Source organism: Hyla sarda, chromosome 5 (assembly GCF_029499605.1).
Source record: "Hyla sarda isolate aHylSar1 chromosome 5, aHylSar1.hap1, whole genome shotgun sequence".
Lineage (NCBI taxonomy): Eukaryota > Metazoa > Chordata > Amphibia > Anura > Hylidae > Hyla > Hyla sarda.
This window is the reverse complement of record NC_079193.1, coordinates 372,947,528-372,969,555: the sequence shown is the minus strand read 5'-3', so window position 1 is coordinate 372,969,555 and position 22,028 is coordinate 372,947,528.

Genomic DNA, 22,028 nt, shown 5'->3' with positions numbered 1-22,028 from the left:
TAATACTGCTCCTATATACAAGAATATAACTACTATAATACTGCTCCCTATATACAAGAATATAACTACTATAATACTGCTCCTATATACAAGAATATAACTACTATAATACTGCTCCTATGTACAAGAAGATTATCACGCTATGATGTTAGACCTCACAGTAGACAGCACCCTGCTCAGTACTAATTTGGGGCAATAACCCCTGAAACAGTCTTTTGGGTGTTCTTTTGCTTTTGAGGTTACTGGCTTGGCATACATTCCCTGTCAGTTTGTAAGACTTGGAGTAAATTTGAGTAAAACACTGACTTTAAGGTAAGCCTACCTGGAAAAGATGGTGTAAGAGATCTGCTTTGCTTATCATTTCTTCTCAAAATCAGAGTCTTTTGAGATAGTATTTGGACAAGAACATAAAGCAGTGAAGGTTTTCTGAAACATAAAGTAGGCAGGCAAAAATACTTAGAAACTGTGCTGTAGGCAAAAAATAAACTGAAAAAACTAAATCTGTAACATAAAAAAACAACATGAATCGTAATCAACAAAGAAACAAGCCATGCAAACCAGAGAACAAAGAAAAAAAACAAAGAAACTATCCATTTAAACTAGAGAACAAAGAAAAAAACTAAGAAACAATCCATTTAAACTAGAGAACAAAGAAACGAAAAACTAAAACATTTACATTTCAAGAACAAAAATATGGTTTAAAAAAATATAAAGAATGAAAACGAAATAAAAGATAAACAAAAAACAAAACAAAGTAAAAGCTAAATCAACAAAACAAATATGAAAGTAATAAAAAAATTATAAATAAATAAAAGAATAATAAATAAAGTAATACATTGGAATATCTGTATTCCCTGTTTTTCTGTGTTGGTGTGTATTCATACCTGCTTTTCATGCCTGACCAGTTTTTGCTTGTTATGTGCTTTGGTAAGGATAGTGCTAATGTTTCCAGCCAATAGGCTCCCGGGTGGGGTTGTTTAGACCCCATCTCTGCTGGTGTTCCTTACTGTTAATTGCACTATGTTTCATAACACCTTAGTCGGTGTCGTTCACATGTATCCTGAGTTCAGCCAAGGCTTCTTATCCTGTGTTTGTGTATCTGGGCTCTAAGGAAAGTTCGGAAGCATTTCTTCTCTGCCATATGTGATGTGATTATGACATAATAATAATGATACATAAATAAATAAAACAAAGAATATATATATATAAAATAAAAAGTGTAACAATGTGAGAATGATTGTTAAAGGGAAACTCCGGCCCTGAGACAACTTATCCCCTATCCAAAGGATAGGGGATAAGATGTCTAACCGCAGGGGTCCCGCAGCTGGGGACCCCTGCAATCTTGTATTCGCCACCCACCTGTTTGAGCGGCACGCCGCGGTGCCAGCCCACAAAAAGCCGAGTGGCAACCACAGGGCTGGGGGAATCGTGACATCACGACTCTGCCCCCGTGTGACGTCACGACCCGCTATGCAAGTCTATGGGAGGGGGTGTGACGGACGTCACGCCCCCTCCCATAGACTTGCATAGCGGGGGGCAGGGTGTGACGTCACACGGGGGCGGAGTCATGAGATCACAATACTCTGGCCCCATGGTCAGCCGGGTGGCTGTTTGTGGGCTGGCACCGCGGCGTGCCGCTCAAACAGGTGGGTGGCGAATAAAAGATTGCGGGGGTCCCCAGTGGCGGGACCCCTGCGGTCAGACATCTTTTGCCCTATCCTTTGGACAGGGGATAAGTTGTCTCAGGGCCGGAGTTTCCCTTTAAGGTAAGGTGTTAGTTATTATCATCTTTGAAAACTTAGATTTTATTTCTTATCATCCTTATAGAGTTTATAATTCTAAGAAATAAACAATTTATTTAGCAATTATTAACAGAAAAGCATTCTCCCCTGTGAGAGGCCATTTTCCGCTTTTGGCGTTTAGTTAAAGAAACAATTGTGTTTGCCTCAGCGTGGCCGGTAGTACGCCAGGTTCGATGAATAGACATAAACAAACAGGGACAAAAAAAAAATAATTCCTAAAAAGAGACAATAAAGGAGACAATGGAGAGCTTATGGGTAATGCCCGGCGGCTGCCACTTGAAAGGTCACAGTCTTTATATAGCGGTAGTCAAAGAAACCAGATGGCAAATATATTCTAGAAATTATGTGATTTGTATTAGTGACTATGTGACGACACAGCTATGGAGGCACTGGTACATTATAGCGCTGGGGTCTAGTTGTGTGGCTTTTGGGTGTTTTTTCGTTTTACCTTTATGTCACTTATATGTCTATATTAAAAATAAAGTAACATTTTGCACCCTGGTTACACATCAGACTAGGCTGATGGTTTTCAGCGTGTGCTGCGTACACTGGGTCAAAGTCCTCATCATCAGAGGACAGGGTTACAAAGAAAGGTTACACCTCTGTTATAAAGCTGGAGAGAGGATCTATCTGCCTCCCCTGACCTGTATCTATCTGCCTCCCCTGACCTGTATCTATCTGCCTCCCCTGACCTGTATCTATCTGCCTCCCCTGACCTGTATATATCTGCCTCCCCTGACCTGTATCTATCTGCCTCCCCTGACCTGTATCTATCTTCCTCCCCTGACCTGTATCTATCTGCCTCCCCTGACCTGTATCTATCTGCCTCCCCTGACCTGTATCTATCTGCCTCCCCTGACCTGTATCTATCGGCCTCCCCTGACCTGTATCTATCTTCCTCCCCTGACCTGTATCTATCTTCCTCCCCTAACCTGTATCTATCTGCCTCCCCTGACCTGTATCTATCTGCCTCCCCTGACCTGTATCTATCTGCCTCCCCTGACCTGTATCTATCTTCCTCCCCTGACCTGTATCTATCTGCCTCCCCTGACCTGTATCTATCTGCCTCCCCTGACCTGTATATATCTGCCTCCCCTGACCTGTATCTATCTGCCTCCCCTGACCTGTATCTATCTTCCTCCCCTGACCTGTATCTATCTGCCTCCCCTGACCTGTATCTATCTGCCTCCCCTGACCTGTATCTATCTGCCTCCCCTGACCTGTATCTATCGGCCTCCCCTGACCTGTATCTATCTTCCTCCCCTGACCTGTATCTATCTTCCTCCCCTAACCTGTATCTATCTGCCTCCCCTGACCTGTATCTATCGGCCTCCCCTGACCTGTATCTATCGGCCTCCCCTGACCTGTATCTATCTTCCTCCCCTGACCTGTATCTATCTTCCTCCCCTGACCTGTATCTATCTTCCTCCCCTGACCTGTATCTATCTGCCTCCCCTGACCTGTATCTATCGGCCTCCCCTGACCTGTATCTATCTTCTTCCCCTGACCTGTATATATCTGCCTGCTCTGACCTGTATCTATCTTCTTCCCCTGACCTGTATATATCTGCCTGCTCTGACCTGTATCTATCTTCCTCCCCTGACCTGTATCTATCTGCCTGTTCTGACCTCTATATATCTGCCTGTCGTGACCTGTATCTATCTGCCTCCCCTGACCTGTATCTATCTGCCTCCCCTGACCTGTATCTATTGGCCTCCCCTGACCTGTATCTATCGGCCTCCCCTGACCTGTATCTATCTTCCTCCCCTGACCTGTATCTATCTGCCTCCCCTGACCTGTATCTATCTTCCTCCCCTGACCTGTATCTATCTTCCTCCCCTGACCTGTATCTATCTGCCTCCCCTGACCTGTATCTATCGGCCTCCCCTGACCTGTATCTATCTTCTTCCCCTGACCTGTATATATCTGCCTGCTCTGACCTGTATCTATCTTCTTCCCCTGACCTGTATATATCTGCCTCCCCTGACCTGTATCTATCTGCCTCCCCTGACCTGTATCTATCTTCTTCCCCTGACCTGTATCTATCTGCCTCCCCTGACCTGTATCTATCTTCCTCCCCTGACCTGTATCTATCTGCCTCCCCTGACCTGTATCTATCGGCCTCCCCTGACCTGTATCTATCTTCTTCCCCTGACCTGTATATATCTGCCTGCTCTGACCTGTATTTATCTTCTTCCCCTGACCTGTATATATCTGCCTGCTCTGACCTGTATCTATCTTCCTCCCCTGACCTGTATCTATCTGCCTGTTCTGACCTCTATATATCTGCCTCCCCTGACCTGTATCTATCTTCCTTCCCTGACCTGTATATACTGTATGTGTAGTCCACGACTTTACTCTTGACAGTACATGATGTTGGCGATGGGGTGAAATGTTGCTTCTCCCGACTGTTCAGGATACGACCTACAAAGAAGACTGCCAGACACCAGATGACACGGTACACCATGATGTTTGGTGTACAACAAATGATTTACATTTTATTATACTACAACCATTTTAGTACGGAAACACAAATATGTCCCTTGTGTAGAATGGTGAGCAAAAATATATTACTCTGACAGTATGTACACAGATGTCCATGTCTCGCTCAGTAGTCCAGATACACTATAGAGTTCCGGTTCTGTTAGGTTCCTGAGAATCACAGCTGCAGCCGGGCACAACACTTACAAATTGGTTACCATAAAACTTTCTTGACAAGTTTGTCAGGCACTGTGCTTAAACGTTGCTTGTAAACCTGGAACAGCAAAAAGATTGTGCTTGAACACAGAAGTCAGTTAGTCATACGACCAAGTTTGGTAAAGTTACTGTACACGAGTACACAAATAGAACATTTCTTTTACGTATGTACTCTTCCATTCCAACCTCGTTGGTCAGACTTTTTCTTAGGCTGTTACATATACCTAGGACCACGAGACTGGGCCCCCTCCATGGGGTTGACATGTGTGTTCCATGAGACATGGGAAAACCGGATTCAGTGACTCACAGGGACCACCACTTGTACAGCAGCAGCTTGCACCACTGGTGGAATGACAGTAGGTGCCTGTTGGGCCAGCCAAACCTCCTGAACAGCTGGCGTAGGCCGAGGCACTTCCGTTGGTGCCCAATGGTCAGGCCAAACCTCCTCAACAGCAGGAGTAGCCCTGGGCACATTTGTAGAGGACCCTTGACGCAGATACTCTGGGTCCATAGCAGGTGGCTCCGGATACTCTTCCTGAACAACTGCTTCCTTAACGCTTGGTGGCAGGACCAAATGGATCTGAGTCCCAATCTTCAGAGGGGAAGTAGGCAAAGTGGATTTGTGTGGGATTCTTAGGTCTAGTGACAGCTGCTGCCCATTCCTCTTGAAGACTCTGTACAGGCGTGTACTCCACAATCTCCCCGCTCTTCAGAGAATGCATAGCTGGGGGGAGAGAGTCCCTTTGTACTGCCCTCCTGTTCACTAGAAGAATGATCCCATCGTGGCAGTCCATAAGGGTGCCAAACCCCCTCACTTTGGCAAACTTGATTACTGTTGCGCAATGGCGCTCCAGGGGTGGCTCACCCTCCTGGGGGTACTCTAGCTTTCTAATATACAGGGCATCCAACTTTTTGGTATCTAGCTGCTGCTCCTGTCGCACCTCAAATGGCAGCCACTTCGGCACAGATCTCTCCATTTGCTGAACCCTCAGTTCCTCCAGAATGGTGGCCACCTCAGCATCTCGTTTAGTCCTTTCGGACTGGGCCGGAGGAACTGGGGGAAGGAACTTCCCTGGCAGGGGAAGAAGATGCTTCCTCATGTACTGGATCAAGTTAGGCTTGTTGCCAAATAGCCACTTGGGTAGCGGTGGTGACTGGGGACATGCTGGGGGCTGCTGGACCTGGGGCGTTGCGATCCGCCAACTCCTGGAACACTTGGGCCGCGGCTGCGGTAATCTGCCGGTCCTCTGGTGCAATCTTGGGACTCCGCACACATGGACAGCTGCGCCTCCGCCATCTTTTTACTCTTAGCCAACACTTCTACAGAACTGAAGAGGTAAGGCTCCGCATCGCTTCTTATACTGGTCTCCAACAAAATGGCCGCCGGCGGAACTTCGTCATCAGCGTGGCCTGGGACCAAAAATGACTCAGCGGTGCATCCTCTTCTTCCACCCCCCCCAGCAATAAGGGAGGCGGACCTTTCAAGTTCCACTTAGGACTAGGATCAGCAACTCGACTACCACGCCCAGGGGCGGGACGCTGGCTTTGGTGGGAACCTTTTGCGTGCTTCTCCACCAACGGATTAACCCTTTCAGGTACAACGGCAGACATTTTGGAGCGTAACATTGCTTCATTACGTATCTTGCACATAATGTTCACGACTTCAAAGTTACTTTCAACAACAGATAATGGACTCCTTTTTTAGTAAAACACATTGCAATTAAAACAGTCCCGTACATTTTTCTGGCACAAAATTTTTCGCATTGGCATGCAATTTTTCTCGGACACACTTCATAGTATGGGAGGAGGACTTGTGGCCTTGTGGCACCTGGCACGCATCCGAATCCTGTTTGTGACGCCAAAAGAGTTGTGGTACCAGGGTGCGATGTGAGGTGTAGGGGCAGATGGTGTTGCGCAGGGGTAGATGGTGTTAACCCCTTAGTGTTCATGACACTAGGGCGTGGTTTGCCTATGTAACCCCCCAAAGGTAGCACCGCTAGTCCTAGGTTAGGCAGGGCAATTAATAGTCAGAGGCCAGGTCAGGGGTAACGGTAGCTTTACTGAGGTTAGACAGGTGTTACAGTCTATACAGTTCGGCCAGGATGCCAGAGAGGTGACCAATAACATGGGGGACCTCGCAGCTTGCTGGGATTTGCAGTGACTTGACAGACTTTAGTGCAGCCACTCTGACTATAACTCACTTGACTGAAGATAGTGACAGCAGATAGAGATGACTTGACTTACTGACTTGTGGCTGTAATTTAGGTTGAGGCCTCCAGATGTGCTGGACACTGGCTCTGAGACGTCTGGACTGGACTTGACGTCAGCAGAAAGTGTGGTGTAAGAGATTGTAGTACCTCCCCCTCTTATAAAGGGGAGCTGAGCAAGGAACCCATAGGCTAGCTGCGGGTCATCTGGTCACGTGGTGATCTCTGGGTAACAAAACATATGACTTAAACATGTGACAACCATTATCAGGTGACTAACAATCATGTGACCATATCAAAGGTCCTTTACACTAAATATACAACCTATACACAATATGGGGAAACATTGCAGGAGAGCCCTGAGGACGTTCAGGGACTCAACCTGACAGGACTGTAGGAGCATATCCCGTACTGGGACATTACATCTGCATTGTATCTATCCTCATGCCCTGACCTGTATCTATCTTCCTCCCCTGACCTGTATCTATCTTCCTCCCCTGACCTGTATCTATCTGCTTAAACATAGAAACATAGAATGTGTCGGCAGATAAGAACCATTTGGCCCATCTAGTCTGCCCAATATTCTGAATACTATGAATAGTCCAGGTCCTTTATGCCTTTCCCTATCTTATATGAAGGATAGCCTTATGCCTATCCCTATCTTATATGAAGGATAGCCTTATCCCTATCCCTATCTTATATGAAGGATAACCTTAAGCCTATCCCTATCTTATATGAAGGATAGCCGTATGCCTATCCCTATCTTATTTGAAGGATATCCTTATGCCTATCCCTACCTTATTTGAAGGATAGCCTTATGTCCATCCCAATCTTATATAAAGATAGCCTTATGCCTATCTGTATTGTATATGAAGGATAGCCTTATGCCTACCCCTATCTTATATGAAGGATAACCTTATACCTATCCCTATCTTATATGAAGGATAGCCTTATGCCTATCCCTATCTTATATGAAGGATAACCTTATACCTATCCCTATCTTATATGAAGGATAGCCTTATGCCTATACCTATCTTATATGAAGGATAGCCCTATGCCTATCTCTATCTTATATGAAGGATAGCTTTATATCTATCCCTATCTTATATGAAGGATAGCCTTATGCCTATCTCTCTTATAGGAAGACTAGCTTTATACCTATCCCTATCTTATATGAAGGATATCCTTATGCTTATCCCATGCATGCTTAAACTCCTTCACTGTATTTGCAGCTACCACATCTCTCAGTAAAATAATACTTCCTGATATCACTTTTAAACCTTTGCCCTCTAATATAAAGCTTTGTCCTCTTGTGGTAGTTTATCTTCTTTTACATATGCTCTCCTCCTTTACCGTGTTGATTCTGTTTATGTATTTAAAAGTTTTTATCATATCCCCTCTGACTTGTCTTTCTTCCAACCTATACATATCCTGTATCTGCCTGCCCTGACCTGTATATATCTACCTGCTCTTACCCTGTATTTATCTGCTGGCCCTGTTTCTATCTGCCTGCCCTGTCCTTTATGTGTTAACCTGTATCTATCTTCTTGCCCGGTCTAAGAACTCTCTGGTTGTAATATGGTTGTAAAATAAAATCTAAAATCAAGTAAGACAAGGTCCGTGTGATGACTATTAAACAAATTTAAACTTTGGGCCAAACCTGAAAGAAGTGGCTATAGCATTTTAGTTACCACTAGAGTCTCCTGTGACCACACCTGGCTAAGGGCATAAATCATATGAAGATAATACACTGGTCAGGGAACAGACCACACATCCAAGAACAGAAACCTCGTCCCACCACCCATCCAAGAACATGACCCCCACCAACCATCCAAGAACAGGAGCCTTGCCCCACCACACATCCAAGAACTGGAACCACGCCCCACCACCCATCCAAAAACAGGAGCCCCAAACCACTAACCATCCAAGAACAAGAGCTCCACCACTCATCCAAGAACAGGAGACCCTGAATTATTATTATTTTTTTTTTTAGGTGGACATCACCTTTAGGTTGTCACCAACCAATTGCAACAGGGCTAAAAAGCAATGAGCTGAAGGGAATGCCGGCTGTCAGGAATCTGGGAGACATGAGATTGACTCCTCGGTGAGGTTCCTGGAGGCCGGCCATGAATTCCATTATACATTTATTTCCAGGCTTTCATTTTACTGCCGGTTATTTATACCTACCAGGGAGTCGCCTGTCAGGAATAAATATGTCTTCATTTATTTACTTTTTAAATAATAAAAACTAATGGGCAGAGTTGTGCAGTCTATCGAGTGTCTTTATTTACTGGAGAGCAGTGAGCGCTTTATCATTACTGTATAAAATGTGACATTCTTCTGGAGGCAACGCTCTCCGGGCTCCCATACTCCGCTTTATTCTTTTTCAGCTTAATGCAGCAAACCATCAATTGATTGACAAAACCGACTGCAGAAAAGGGAACAAACGTATTTATGGAGCAATTAGGTAAGATGTTTACTGTTAAGGATATAAACAGGAGGGGGCAGGATACGCCGGAGACGAACGATAGATGGTAAACAGAGGGACGTGGACAGCCTCACAGCAAGAATATAGTCCGAGGACTCAAGGTTCAGCCACTTGGGTTAGGATGCAGGATGGAATCAGGGTTCAAAAACTTTCTGATTTCATGACTAAAGGGCTGTACTGCTAGAATGAGGGATGTCTGTCCATGTCTAGTGGAGTGGTGGTTGTCTGTCCATGTTTGGTAGAATGGTGGTTGTCTGTCCATGTCTATTGGAGTGGTGGTTTTCTGTCCATGTTTGGTAGAATGCTGGTTGTCTGTCCATGTCTGGTGGAGTGGTGGTTGTCTGTCCATGTCCAGTAGAATGCTGGTTGTCTGTCCATGTCTAGTGGAGTGGTGGTTGTCTGTCCATGTCCAGTAGAATGCTGGTTGTCTGTCCATGTCTAGTGGAGTGGTGGTTGTCTGTCCATGTTTGGTAGAATGGTGATTGTCTGTCCATGTCTGGTAGAATGGTAGAGTGTCTGTCCTTGTCCAGTATATTGTAGGGTGTCTGTCCATGTCTGATAGAATGGTAGGGTGTCTGTCCATGTCAAGTAGATGGTAGGGTGTCTGTCCTTGTCCAGTAAATGGTAGGGTGTCTGTCCATGTCGGATAGAATGGTAAGGTGTCTGTCCATGTCCAGTAGATGGTAGGGTGTCTGTCCATGTTCAGTAGATGGTAGGGTGTCTGTCCATGTCTGGTTGAATGGTAGGGTGTCTCTCCATGTCTGGTAGAATGGTAGGGTGTCTGTCCATGTCCAGTAGATGGTAAGGTGTCTGTCCAAGTCAAGTAGATGGTAGGGTGTCTGTCCTTGTCCAGTATATGGTCGGGTGTCTGTCCATGTCTGATAGAATGGTAGGGTGTCTGTCCATGTCCAGTAGATGGTAGGGTGTCTGTCCATGTCCGGTAGATGGTAGGGTGTCTGTACATGTCCGGTAGATGGTAGGGTGTCTGTCCATGTCTGGTAGAATGGTAGGGTGTCTGTCCATGTCCAGTAGATGGTAAGGTGTCTGTCCATGTCAAGTAGATGGTAGGGTGTCTGTCCTTGTCCAGTAGATGGTAGGGTGTCTGTCCATGTCGGATAGAATGGTAGGGTGTCTGTCCATGTCCAGTAGATGGTAGGGTGTCTGTCCATGTTCAGTAGATGGTAGGGTGTCTGTCCATGTCTGGTTGAATGGTAGGGTGTCTCTCCATGTCTGGTAAAAAAGTGGTTGTCCATGTCTAATGGAGTGGTGATTGTCTGTCCATGTCTGGAAGAATGATGGTTGTCTGTCCATGTCCGGTAGAATGATGGTTGTCTGTCCATGTCCGGTAGAATGATGGTTGTCTGTCCATGTCTGGTAGAATGAGGGCTGTCTGTCCATGTCTAGTAGAATGCTGGTTTTCTGTCCATGTCCGGTAGAATGATGGTTGTCTGTCCATGTCTGGTAGAATGGTGGTTTTCTGTCCTTGTCCAGTAGAATGATGGTTGTCCGTCCATGTCTGGTAGAATGGTGGTTGTCTGTTCATGTCTGGTAGAATGATGGCTGTCTGTCCATATCTGGTAGAATAATAGTTGTCTGTCCATGTCCGGTAGAATGGTGGCTGTCTGACCACATGAGGTAGAATGATGGTTGTCTGTCCATGTCTGGTAGAATGATAGTTGTCTGTCCATGTCTGGTAGAATGGTGATTCTCTGTCCATGTCTGGTAGAATGATGGTTGTCTGTCAATGTTTGGTAGAATGATGGTTGTCTGTTCATGTCCAGTAGACGATAGGGTGTCTGTCCATGTCTGGTAGAATGGTAGGGTGTCTGTCCATGTCCAGTAGATGGTAAGGTGTCTGTCCATGTCAAGGAGATGGTAGGGTGTCTGTCCTTGTCCAGTGTATGGTAGGGTGTCTGTCCATGTCTGATAGAATGGTAGGGTGTCTGTCCATGTCCAGTAGATGGTAGGGTGTCTGTCCATGTCCGGTAGATGGTAGGGTGTCTGTACATGTCCGGTAGATGGTAGGGTGTCTGTCCATGTCTGGTAGAATGGTAGGGTGTCTGTCCATGTCCAGTAGATGGTAAGGTGTCTGTCCATGTCAAGTAGATGGTAGGGTGTCTGTCCGTGTCCAGTATATGGTAGGGTGTCTGTCCATGTCTGATAGAATGGTAGGGTGTCTGTCCATGTCCAGTAGATGGTAGGGTGTCTGTCCATGTCCAGTAGATGGTAGGGTGTCTCTCCATGTCTGGTAGAATGGTAGGGTGTCTCTCCATGTCTGGTAAAAAAGTGGTTGTCCATGTCTAATGGAGTGGTGGTTGTCTGTCCATATCCGGTAGAATGATGGTTGTCTGTCCATGTCCGATAGAATTATGGTTTTCTGTCCATGTCCAGTAGAATGATGGTTGTCTGTCCATGTCTTGTAGAATGGTGGTTTTCTGTCCTTGTCCAGTAGAATGATGGTTTTCTGTCCATGTCTGGTAGAATGATGGTTGTCTGTCCATGTCTGGTAGAGTGTCTCTCCATGTCTGGTAAAAAAGTGGTTGTCCATGTCTATGAATGATGGTTGTCTGTCCATGTCCGGTAGAATTATGGTTTTCTGTCCATGTCCAGTAGAATGATGGTTGTCTGTCCATGTCTTGTAGAATGGTGGTTTTCTGTCCTTGTCCAGTAGAATGATGGTTGTCTGTCCATATCCGGTAGAATGATGGTTGTCTGTCCATGTCCGGTAGAATTATGGTTTTCTGTCCTTGTCTGGTAGAATGATGGTTTTCTGTCCATGTCCAGTAGAATGATAGTTGTCTTTCCATGTCTTGTAGAATGGTGGTTTTCTGTCCTTGTCCTGTAGAATGGTGGTTTTCTGTCCATGTCTAGTAGAATGATGGTTGTCTGTCCATGTCTGGTAGAATGATGGTTGTCTGTCCATGTCTGGTAGAATTGATGGCTGTCTATCCATGTCTGGTAGAATTGATGGCTGTCTGTCCATGTCTGGTAGAATTGATGGCTGTCTGTCAATGTCTGGTAGATTTGATGGGTCTGTCCATGTCTGGTAGAATTGATGGCTGTCTGTCTCTGTGAGGCTATAACTCTCATAAACTAAGGAGATCCACCACAATGAAATACAATCCATTGCATTATAGGGGTTATCCCAAGGTTAAAAGATAACTATCTGATCATAGGGCTGACATCTAGGACCCACACCAAACATGAGGTCACTTGTTTCCTGAATAAAGAGGCAGCACACATGCTCTAAAGTTAGTCAAGTACAGTGACTGTCTATTTTTCCAAGTCCCATACAGCGGTGGTTCCATAACTCATTCTGCAAGGCCCAACAACATTACAGTTTATTTCAGTTACTCCAATGGAATAGAACAGGGAACAATTCCAATCCTGGACTGTTGGTGGAGCCTTGAGGACTGGGTTGGAACCCTCTGCCTTAGACAATGAGTGGAGGCCAAGCATGTGTTCTCAGGGAACAAAAGACCCTGCCCTTTATCCTGGGTGTGTGTTTGCCTAACAGAAGCAGGAATAGGAGATGTTACTCTGGCAAAACCTAAACCTAGACTGGCATGGGTCCACATAGAAAACTGGCTGGGAAGTATCATGCGGCCAAGGCATTATTCATCTGACATAATGCCTTGGCATATGCAAATATTTAACCCTTACATTCTTGTTATGCTTCAGTGTATGCTATCAAGGCAATGTATAAAACAATTTTGCAACTTAAAGGGGTACTCTGGATAAGATATCTGATCGTGGGGGTCCTGCCGCTGGGGACCCCCACGATCTCCCTGCTGCACCCGGCGTTTGTTTAGAGCATCGGGTGCAGCGCCAGAGGTTCGTGAAGTCACAGTCACGCCCTGCTTGTGACGTCACAGCCACACACCCTCAATGCAAGTCTATGGGAGGGGGCGGGACGCCCGTCACGCCCCTACCCATAGACTTGTATTGAGGGTGTGTGGCTGTGACGTCATGAGTGGGGTGTGATTGGGACTTCATGAGCCTCCTTCCTGCATCGCCAGTCATCCACCACGGAGCGAAGCTCGCTCCTTGCACCGGATGTCTGCGATGCCGCAACCGAGATCACTGGGTTCCCCAGCGGCGGGACCCCCGCGATCAGACATCTTATTCCCTATCCTTTGGATAGGGGATAAGATGTCTAGGGGCGGAAAACCCCTTTAACTCACAGTATCTCCACATACAAGTTCATGCAGTTCGTAGGACATTTCACATGACAACTAGGACACTACGACACTACGAATCCAAATGTCTCCCACATTGAGTTTAGGAGCTGACAGATAGAAATCAGAACCAGTTTAGTCCATGAATGTTCAGCACAGACCTCGTCTTACCTCAGACCAGTGAAATCTGACAGTGGTGTACAAACAAGACATTTAATGGAAATTACCGATTAACTTTCCGTCTCCAATGCTGTTTGTTTGGATGAGTAATCCGCCGCACCGCCAAATCTCGTTAGTACTTATTGTGATTAAAAATTGATAGAGAAAGCCCAAGGCTGGAAAGACTGAGCGAGAGAAACGGCGGAGTCAGCAGCGCAGTCAACGGTGGAAACAATGTTACCGTAATGTGCGGAACGCTCAGTTATTGTGTCTACCGAGCCGCACTGTACACAGGAGTAATAACATCAGTCACTGTCTGTCTATTTGTCTCTCTCGACAGTATCTATCTATCTATAAATCTATCTATCTATATACAGTGCATAGTGAAAGTATTCGGCCCCCTTGAACTTTTCGACCTTTTGCCACATTTCAGGCTTCAAACATAAAGATATAAAACTGTCATTTTTTGTGAAGAATCAACAACAAGTGGGACGCAATCATGAAGTGGAACGAAATTTATTGGATATTTCAAACTTTAACAAATAAAAAACTGAAAAATTGAGCGTGCAAAATTATTCAGCCTCTTTACTTTCAGTGCAGCAAACTCTCTCCAGAAGTTCAGTGAGGATCTCTGAATGATGCAATGTTGACCTAAATGACTTATGATGATAAATAGAATCCACCTGTGTGTAATCAAGTCTCCGTATAAATGCACCTGCACTGTGATAGTCTCAGAGGTCCGTTTAAAGTGCAGAGAGCATCATGAAGAACAAGGAACACACCAGGCAGGTCCGAGATATTGTTGTGGAGAAGTTTAAAGCTGCATTTGGATACAAAAAGATTTCCCAAGCTTTAAACATCCCAAGGAGCACTGTGCAAGCGATAATATTGAAATGGATGGAGTATCAGACCACTGCAGATCTACGAAGACCTAACCATCCCTCTAAACTTTCAGCTCATACAAGGAGAAGACTGATCAGAGATGCAGCCAAGAGGCCCATGATCACTCTGGATGAACAGCAGAGATCTACAGCTGAGGTGGGAGACTCTGTCCATAGGACAACAATCAGTCATATACTGCACAAATCTGTCCTTTATGGAAGAATGGCAAGAAGAAAGCCATTTCTTAAATATATCCATAAAAAGTGTTGTTTAAAGTTTTCCACAAGCCACCTGGGAGACACCAAACATGTGGAAGAAGGTTCTCTGGTCAGATGAAACCAAAATCCAACTTTTTGGCAACAATGCAAATGTTACGCCGAGCGCTCCGGGTCCCCGCCCCTCCCCGGAGCGCTCGCTACACTCTCCCCACTGCAGCGCTCCGGTCAGATCCACTGACCCGGGGCGCTGCGATTCCGCTTCCAGCCGGGATGCGATTCGCGATGCGGGTAGCGCCCGCTCGCGATGCGCACCCCGGCTCCCGTACCTGACTCGCTCTCCCTCGCTCCTGTCCCGGCGCGCGCGGCCCCACTCCCTAGGGCGCGCGCGCGCCGGGTCTTTGCGATTTAAAGGGCCACTGCGCCGCTGATTGGCGCAGTGATTCCAATTAGTGTGTTCACCTGTGCACTTCCCTATATCACCTCACTTCCCCTGCACTCCCTTGCCGGATCTTGTTGCCATCGTGCCAGTGAAAGCAGCAAGTCCATCCCGCTTTGCGGCGGGCTCTGGTGAAAACCAGTAGTGACTTAGAACCGATCCACTAGCACGGTCCACGCCAATCCCTCTCTGGCACAGAGGATCCACTACCTGCCAGCCGGCATCGTGACAGTAGATCCGGCCATGGATCCCGCTGAAGTTCCTCTGCCAGTTGTCGCTGACCTCACCACGGTGGTCGCCCAGCAGTCACAACAGATAGCGCAACAAGGCCAACAGCTGTCTCAACTGACCGTTATGCTACAGCAGTTACTACCACAGCTTCAGCAATCATCTCCTCCGCCAGCTCCTGCACCTCCTCCGCAGCGAGTGGCCGCCTCTGGTCTACGCCTATCCTTGCCGGATAAATTTGATGGGGACTCTAAGTTTTGCCGTGGCTTTCTTTCCCAATGTTCCCTGCACCTGGAGATGATGTCGGACCAGTTTCCCACTGAAAGGTCTAAGGTGGCTTTCGTAGTCAGCCTTCTGTCTGGAAAAGCCCTGTCTTGGGCCACACCGCTCTGGGACCGTAATGACCCCGTCACTGCCTCTGTACACTCCTTCTTCTCGGAAATCCGGAGTGTCTTTGAGGAACCTGCCCGAGCCTCTTCTGCTGAGACTGCCCTGTTGAACCTGGTCCAGGGTAATTCTTCCGTTGGCGAGTATGCCGTACAATTCCGTACTCTTGCTTCAGAATTATCCTGGAATAATGAGGCCCTCTGCGCGACCTTTAAAAAAGGCCTATCCAGCAACATTAAAGATGTTCTGGCCGCACGAGAAATCCCTGCTAATCTACATGAACTCATTCACCTAGCCACTCGCATTGACATGCGTTTTTCCGAAAGGCGTCAGGAGCTCCGCCAAGATATGGACTCTGTTCGCACGAGGCGTTTCTTCTCCTCGGCTCCTCTCTCCTCTGGTCCCCTGCAATCCGTTCCTGTGCCTCCCGCCGTGGAGGCTATGCAGGTCGACCGGTCTCGCCTGACACCTCAAGAGAGGACACGACGCCGCATGGAGAATCTCTGCCTGTACTGTGCTAGTACCGAACACTTCCTGAGGGATTGTCCTATCCGTCCTCCCCACCTGGAAAAACGTACGCTGACTCCGCACAAAGGTGAGACAGTCCTTGATGTCTACTCTGCTTCTCCACGTCTTACTGTGCCTGTGCGGATGTCTGCCTCTGCCTTCTCCTTCTCTACTATGGCCTTCTTGGACTCTGGATCTGCAGGAAATTTTATTTTGGCCTCTCTCGTCAACAGGTTCAACATCCCAGTGACCAGTCTCGCCAGACCCCTTTACATCAATTGTGTAAACAATGAAAGATTGGACTGTACCATACGTTTCCGCACGGAGCCCCTTCTAATGTGCATCGGATCTCATCACGAGAGGATTGAACTTTTGGTCCTCCCCAATTGCACTTCTGAAATTCTCCTTGGACTTCCCTGGCTTCAACTTCATTCCCCAACCCTGGATTGGTCCACTGGGGAGATCAAGAGTTGGGGGCCCTCTTGTTCCAAGGACTGTCTAAAACCGGTTCCCAGTAACCCTTGCCGTGACTCTGTGGTTCCTCCAGTAACCGGTCTCCCTAAGGCCTATATGGACTTTGCGGATGTTTTCTGCAAAAAACAAGCTGAGACTCTACCTCCTCACAGGCCTTATGATTGTCCTATCGACCTCCTCCCGGGCACTACTCCACCCCGGGGCAGAATTTATCCTCTGTCCGCCCCAGAGACTCTTGCCATGTCTGAATAAGTCCAGGAAAATTTAAAAAAGGGCTTTATCCGTAAATCCTCCTCTCCTGCCGGAGCCGGATTTTTCTTTGTGTCCAAAAAAGATGGCTCCCTACGTCCTTGCATTGACTACCGCGGTCTTAATAAAATCACGGTTAAGAACCGCTACCCCCTACCCCTCATCTCTGAACTCTTTGATCGCCTCCAAGGTGCCCACATCTTTACTAAACTGGACTTAAGAGGTGCTTATAATCTCATCCGCATCAGAGAGGGGGATGAGTGGAAAACGGCATTTAACACCAGAGAGGGACACTTTGAGTATCTGGTCATGCCCTTTGGCCTGTGCAACGCCCCTGCCGTCTTCCAAGACTTTGTTAATGAAATTTTTCGTGATCTTTTATACTCCTGTGTTGTTGTATATCTGGACGATATCCTAATTTTTTCTGCCAATCTAGAAGAACACCGCCAGCATGTCCGTATGGTTCTTCAGAGACTTCGTGACAATCAACTCTATGCCAAAATTGAGAAATGTCTGTTTGAATGCCAATCTCTTCCTTTTCTAGGATACTTGGTCTCTGGCCAGGGACTACAAATGGATCCAGACAAACTCTCTGCCGTCTTAGATTGGCCACGCCCCTCCGGACTCCGTGCTATCCAACGCTTTTTGGGGTTCGCCAATTATTACAGGCAATTTATTCCACATTTTTCTACCGTTGTGGCTCCTATCGTGGCTTTAACCAAAAAAAATGCCGATCCCAAGTCTTGGCCTCCTCAAGCGGAAGACGCCTTTAAACGACTCAAGTCTGCCTTTTCTTCGGCTCCCGTGCTCTCCAGACCTGACCCTTCCAAACCCTTCCTATTGGAGGTTGATGCCTCCTCAGTGGGAGCTGGAGCTGTTCTTCTACAAAAAAATTCTTCCGGGCATGCTGTCACTTGTGGTTTTTTTTCTAGGACCTTCTCTCCGGCGGAGAGGAACTACTCCATCGGGGATCGAGAGCTTCTAGCCATCAAATTAGCACTTGAGGAATGGAGGCATCTGCTGGAGGGATCAAGATTTCCAGTTATTATTTACACCGATCACAAGAACCTCTCCTACCTCCAGTCTGCCCAACGGCTGAATCCTCGCCAGGCCCGGTGGTCTCTGTTCTTTGCCCGATTTAATTTTGAAATTCACTTTCGGCCTGCCGATAAGAACATTAGGGCCGATGCTCTCTCTCGTTCCTCGGATGCCTCGGAAGTTGAACTCTCTCCGCAACACATCATTCCTCCTGACTGCCTGATTTCCACTTCTCCAGCCTCCATCAGGCAAACTCCTCCAGGAAAGACCTTTGTTTCTCCACGCCAACGCCTCGGAATCCTCAAATGGGGTCACTCCTCCCATCTCGCAGGTCATGTGGGCATCAAGTAATCTGTGCAACTCATCTCCCGCTTCTATTGGTGGCCGACTCTGGAGACGGATGTTGTGGACTTTGTGCGAGCCTGCACTATCTGTGCCCGGGATAAGACTCCTCGCCAGAAGCCCGCTGGTTTTCTTCATCCCCTGCCTGTCCCCGAACAGCCTTGGTCTCTGATTGGTATGGATTTTATTACTGATTTACCCCCTTCCCGTGGCAACACTGTTATTTGGGTGGTCGTTGATCGATTCTCCAAAATGGCACATTTCATCCCTCTTCCTGGTCTTCCTTCAGCGCCTCAGTTGGCTAAACAATTTTTTGTACACATTTTTCGTCTTCACGGGTTGCCTACGCAGATCGTCTCGGATAGAGGCGTCCAATTCGTGTCTAAATTCTGGAGGGCTCTCTGTAAACAACTCAAGATTAAATTAAATTTTTCTTCTGCATATCATCCCCAATCCAATGGACAAGTAGAAAGAATTAACCAGGTCTTGGGTGATTATTTACGACATTTTGTTTCCTCCCGCCAGGATGACTGGGCAGATCTCCTTCCATGGGCCGAATTCTCGTATAACTTCAGAGTCTCTGAATCTTCCTCCAAATCCCCATTTTTCGTGGTGTACGGCCGTCACCCTCTTCCCCCCCTCCCTACCCCCTTGCCCTCTGGTCTGCCCGCTGTGGATGAAATTTCTCGTGACCTTTCCATCATATGGAGAGAGACCCAAAATTCTCTCTTACAGGCTTCATCACGCATGAAGAAATTCGCGGATAAGAAAAGAAGAGCTCCTCCCATTTTTTCCCCTGGAGACAAGGTATGGCTCTCCGCTAAATATGTCCGCTTCCGTGTCCCTAGCTACAAGTTGGGACCACGCTATCTTGGTCCTTTCAAAATTTTGTGTCAGATTAATCCTGTCTCTTACAAACTTCTTCTTCCTCCTTCTCTTCGTATCCCTAATGCCTTTCACGTTTCTCTTCTTAAACCACTCATCATCAACCGTTTCTCTCCCAAATCTGTTCCTCCCACTCCTGTTTCCGGCTCCTCGGACATCTTCTCCGTCAAAGAGATTCTAGCATCTAAAAAGGTCAGAGGGAAAACCTTTTTTTTAGTGGATTGGGAGGGTTGTGGTCCAGAAGAGAGATCCTGGGAACCTGAGGACAACATCCTAGACAAAAGTCTGCTCCTCAGGTTCTCAGGCTCTAAGAAGAGGGGGAGACCCAAGGGGGGGGGTACTGTTACGCCGAGCGCTCCGGGTCCCCGCCCCTCCCCGGAGCGCTCGCTACACTCTCCCCACTGCAGCGCTCCGGTCAGATCCACTGACCCGGGGCGCTGCGATTCCGCTTCCAGCCGGGATGCGATTCGCGATGCGGGTAGCGCCCGCTCGCGATGCGCACCCCGGCTCCCGTACCTGACTCGCTCTCCCTCGCTCCTGTCCCGGCGCGCGCGGCCCCGCTCCCTAGGGCGCGCGCGCGCCGGGTCTTTGCGATTTAAAGGGCCACTGCGCCGCTGATTGGCGCAGTGATTCCAATTAGTGTGTTCACCTGTGCACTTCCCTATATCACCTCACTTCCCCTGCACTCCCTTGCCGGATCTTGTTGCCATCGTGCCAGTGAAAGCGTTTCCTTGTGTGTTCCTAGCCTGTGTTCCAGACCTCCTGCCGTTGCCCCTGACTACGATCCTTGCTGCCTGCCCCGACCTTCTGCTACGTCCGACCTTGCTTCTGTCTACTCCCTTGTACCGCGCCTATCTTCAGCAGTCAGAGAGGTTGAGCCGTTGCTAGTGGATACGACCTGGTCACTACCGCCGCAGCAAGTCCATCCCGCTTTGCGGCGGGCTCTGGTGAAAACCAGTAGTGACTTAGAACCGATCCACTAGCACGGTCCACGCCAATCCCTCTCTGGCACAGAGGATCCACTACCTGCCAGCCGGCATCGTGACAGCAAAACGTTATGTTTGGCGTAAAAGCAACACCGCTCATCACCCTGAACACACCATCCCCACTGTCAAACATGGCGGTGGCAGCATCATGGTTTGGGCTATTATTCAGCAGGGACAGGGAAAATGGTTAAAATTGATGGGAAGATGGATGGAGCCAAATACAGGACCATTCTGGAAGAAAACCTGATGGAGTCTGCAAAAGACCTGAGACTGGGACGGAGATTTGTCTTCCAACAAGACAATGATCCAAAACATACAGCAAAATCTACAATGGAATGGTTCACAAATAAACATATCCAGGTGTTAGAATGGCCAAGTCACAGTCCAGACCTGAATCCAATCGAGAATCTGTGAAAAGAACTGAAAACTGCTGCTCACAAACGCTCTCCATCCAACCTCACCGAGCTCCAGCTGTTCACAAACGCTCTCCATCCAACCTCACTGAGCTCCAGCTGTTCACAAACGCTCTCCATCCAACCTCACTGAGCTCCAGCTGTTCACAAACGCTCTCCATCCAACCTCACTGAGCTCCAGCTGTTCACAAACGCTCTCCATCCAACCTCACTGAGCTCCAGCTGCTCACAAACGCTCTCCATCCAACCTCACTGACCTCCAGCTGTTCACAAACGCTCTCTAACCAACCTCACTGAGCTCCAGCTGTTCACAAACGCTCTCCATCCAAACTCACTGAGCTCCAGCTGTTCACAAACGCTCTCCATCCAACCTCACTGAGCTCCAGCTGTTCACAAACGCTCTCCATCCAACCTAACTGACCTCCAGCTGCTCACAAACGCTCTCCATCCAACCTCACTGTCACGATTCGGCAGGCTGGAGGTGGATCCTCTGTGTCAGAGAGGGATTGGCGTGGACCGTGTCGGTGTACCGGTTCTAAGTAGCTACTGGTTTTCACCAGAGCCCGCCGCAAAGCGGGATGGTTTTGCAGCGGCGGTAGCAACCAGGTCGTATCCACCGGCAATGGCTCAACCTCTCTGACTGCTGAGATAGGCATGGTACAAGGGATAAGGCAAGAGCAAGGTCGGACGTAGCAGAAGGTCAGGGCAGGCAGCAAGGATCGTAGTCAGGAGCAACGGCAGGAGGTCTGGAACACAGGCTAGGAACACTCAAGGAAAGGCTTTCTCTGGCACAAGGGCAACAGGATCCGGCCAGGGAGTGCAGGGGAAGTGAGGTATAAGTAGGGAGTGCACAGGTGGAAACTAATCAAGCTAATTGGGCCAGGCACCAATCATTGGTGCACTGGCCCTTTAAGTCTCAGAGAGCTGGCGCGCGCGCGCCCTAGAGAGCGGAGCCGCGCGCGCCAGCACATGACAGCAGGGGACCGGAATGGGTAAGTGACTTGGGATGCGATTCGCGAGCGGGCACGTCCCGCTGTGCGAATCGCATCCCCGACGGCCATGTCAGTGCAGCGCTCCCGGTCAGCGGGACTGACCGGGGCGCTGCAGGGAGAGAGACGCCGTGAGCGCTCCGGGGAGGAGCGGGGACCCGGAGCGCTCGGCGTAACAGTACCCCCCCCCCTTGGGTCTCCCCCTCTTTTTGGGACCTGAAAATTCTTTAATCCGGAAGACGTCTGAGGACCCGGAGACCGGAGTAGCTTCCTCTAGGCATTTAATTTCAAAGGGTCCAAGGTAACGTGGTCCCAGATAAAAACTGGGGACACGGAAGCGGATATACTTGGCGGAGAGCCACACAAAAACAGGAGGAGCTCTTCTCTTTTTTCCGGCAAGCTTCTTCACCCGGGATGAGGCTAGTATGAGGAATTTTAGAGTCTTTTTCCAGATGGTGGCGAA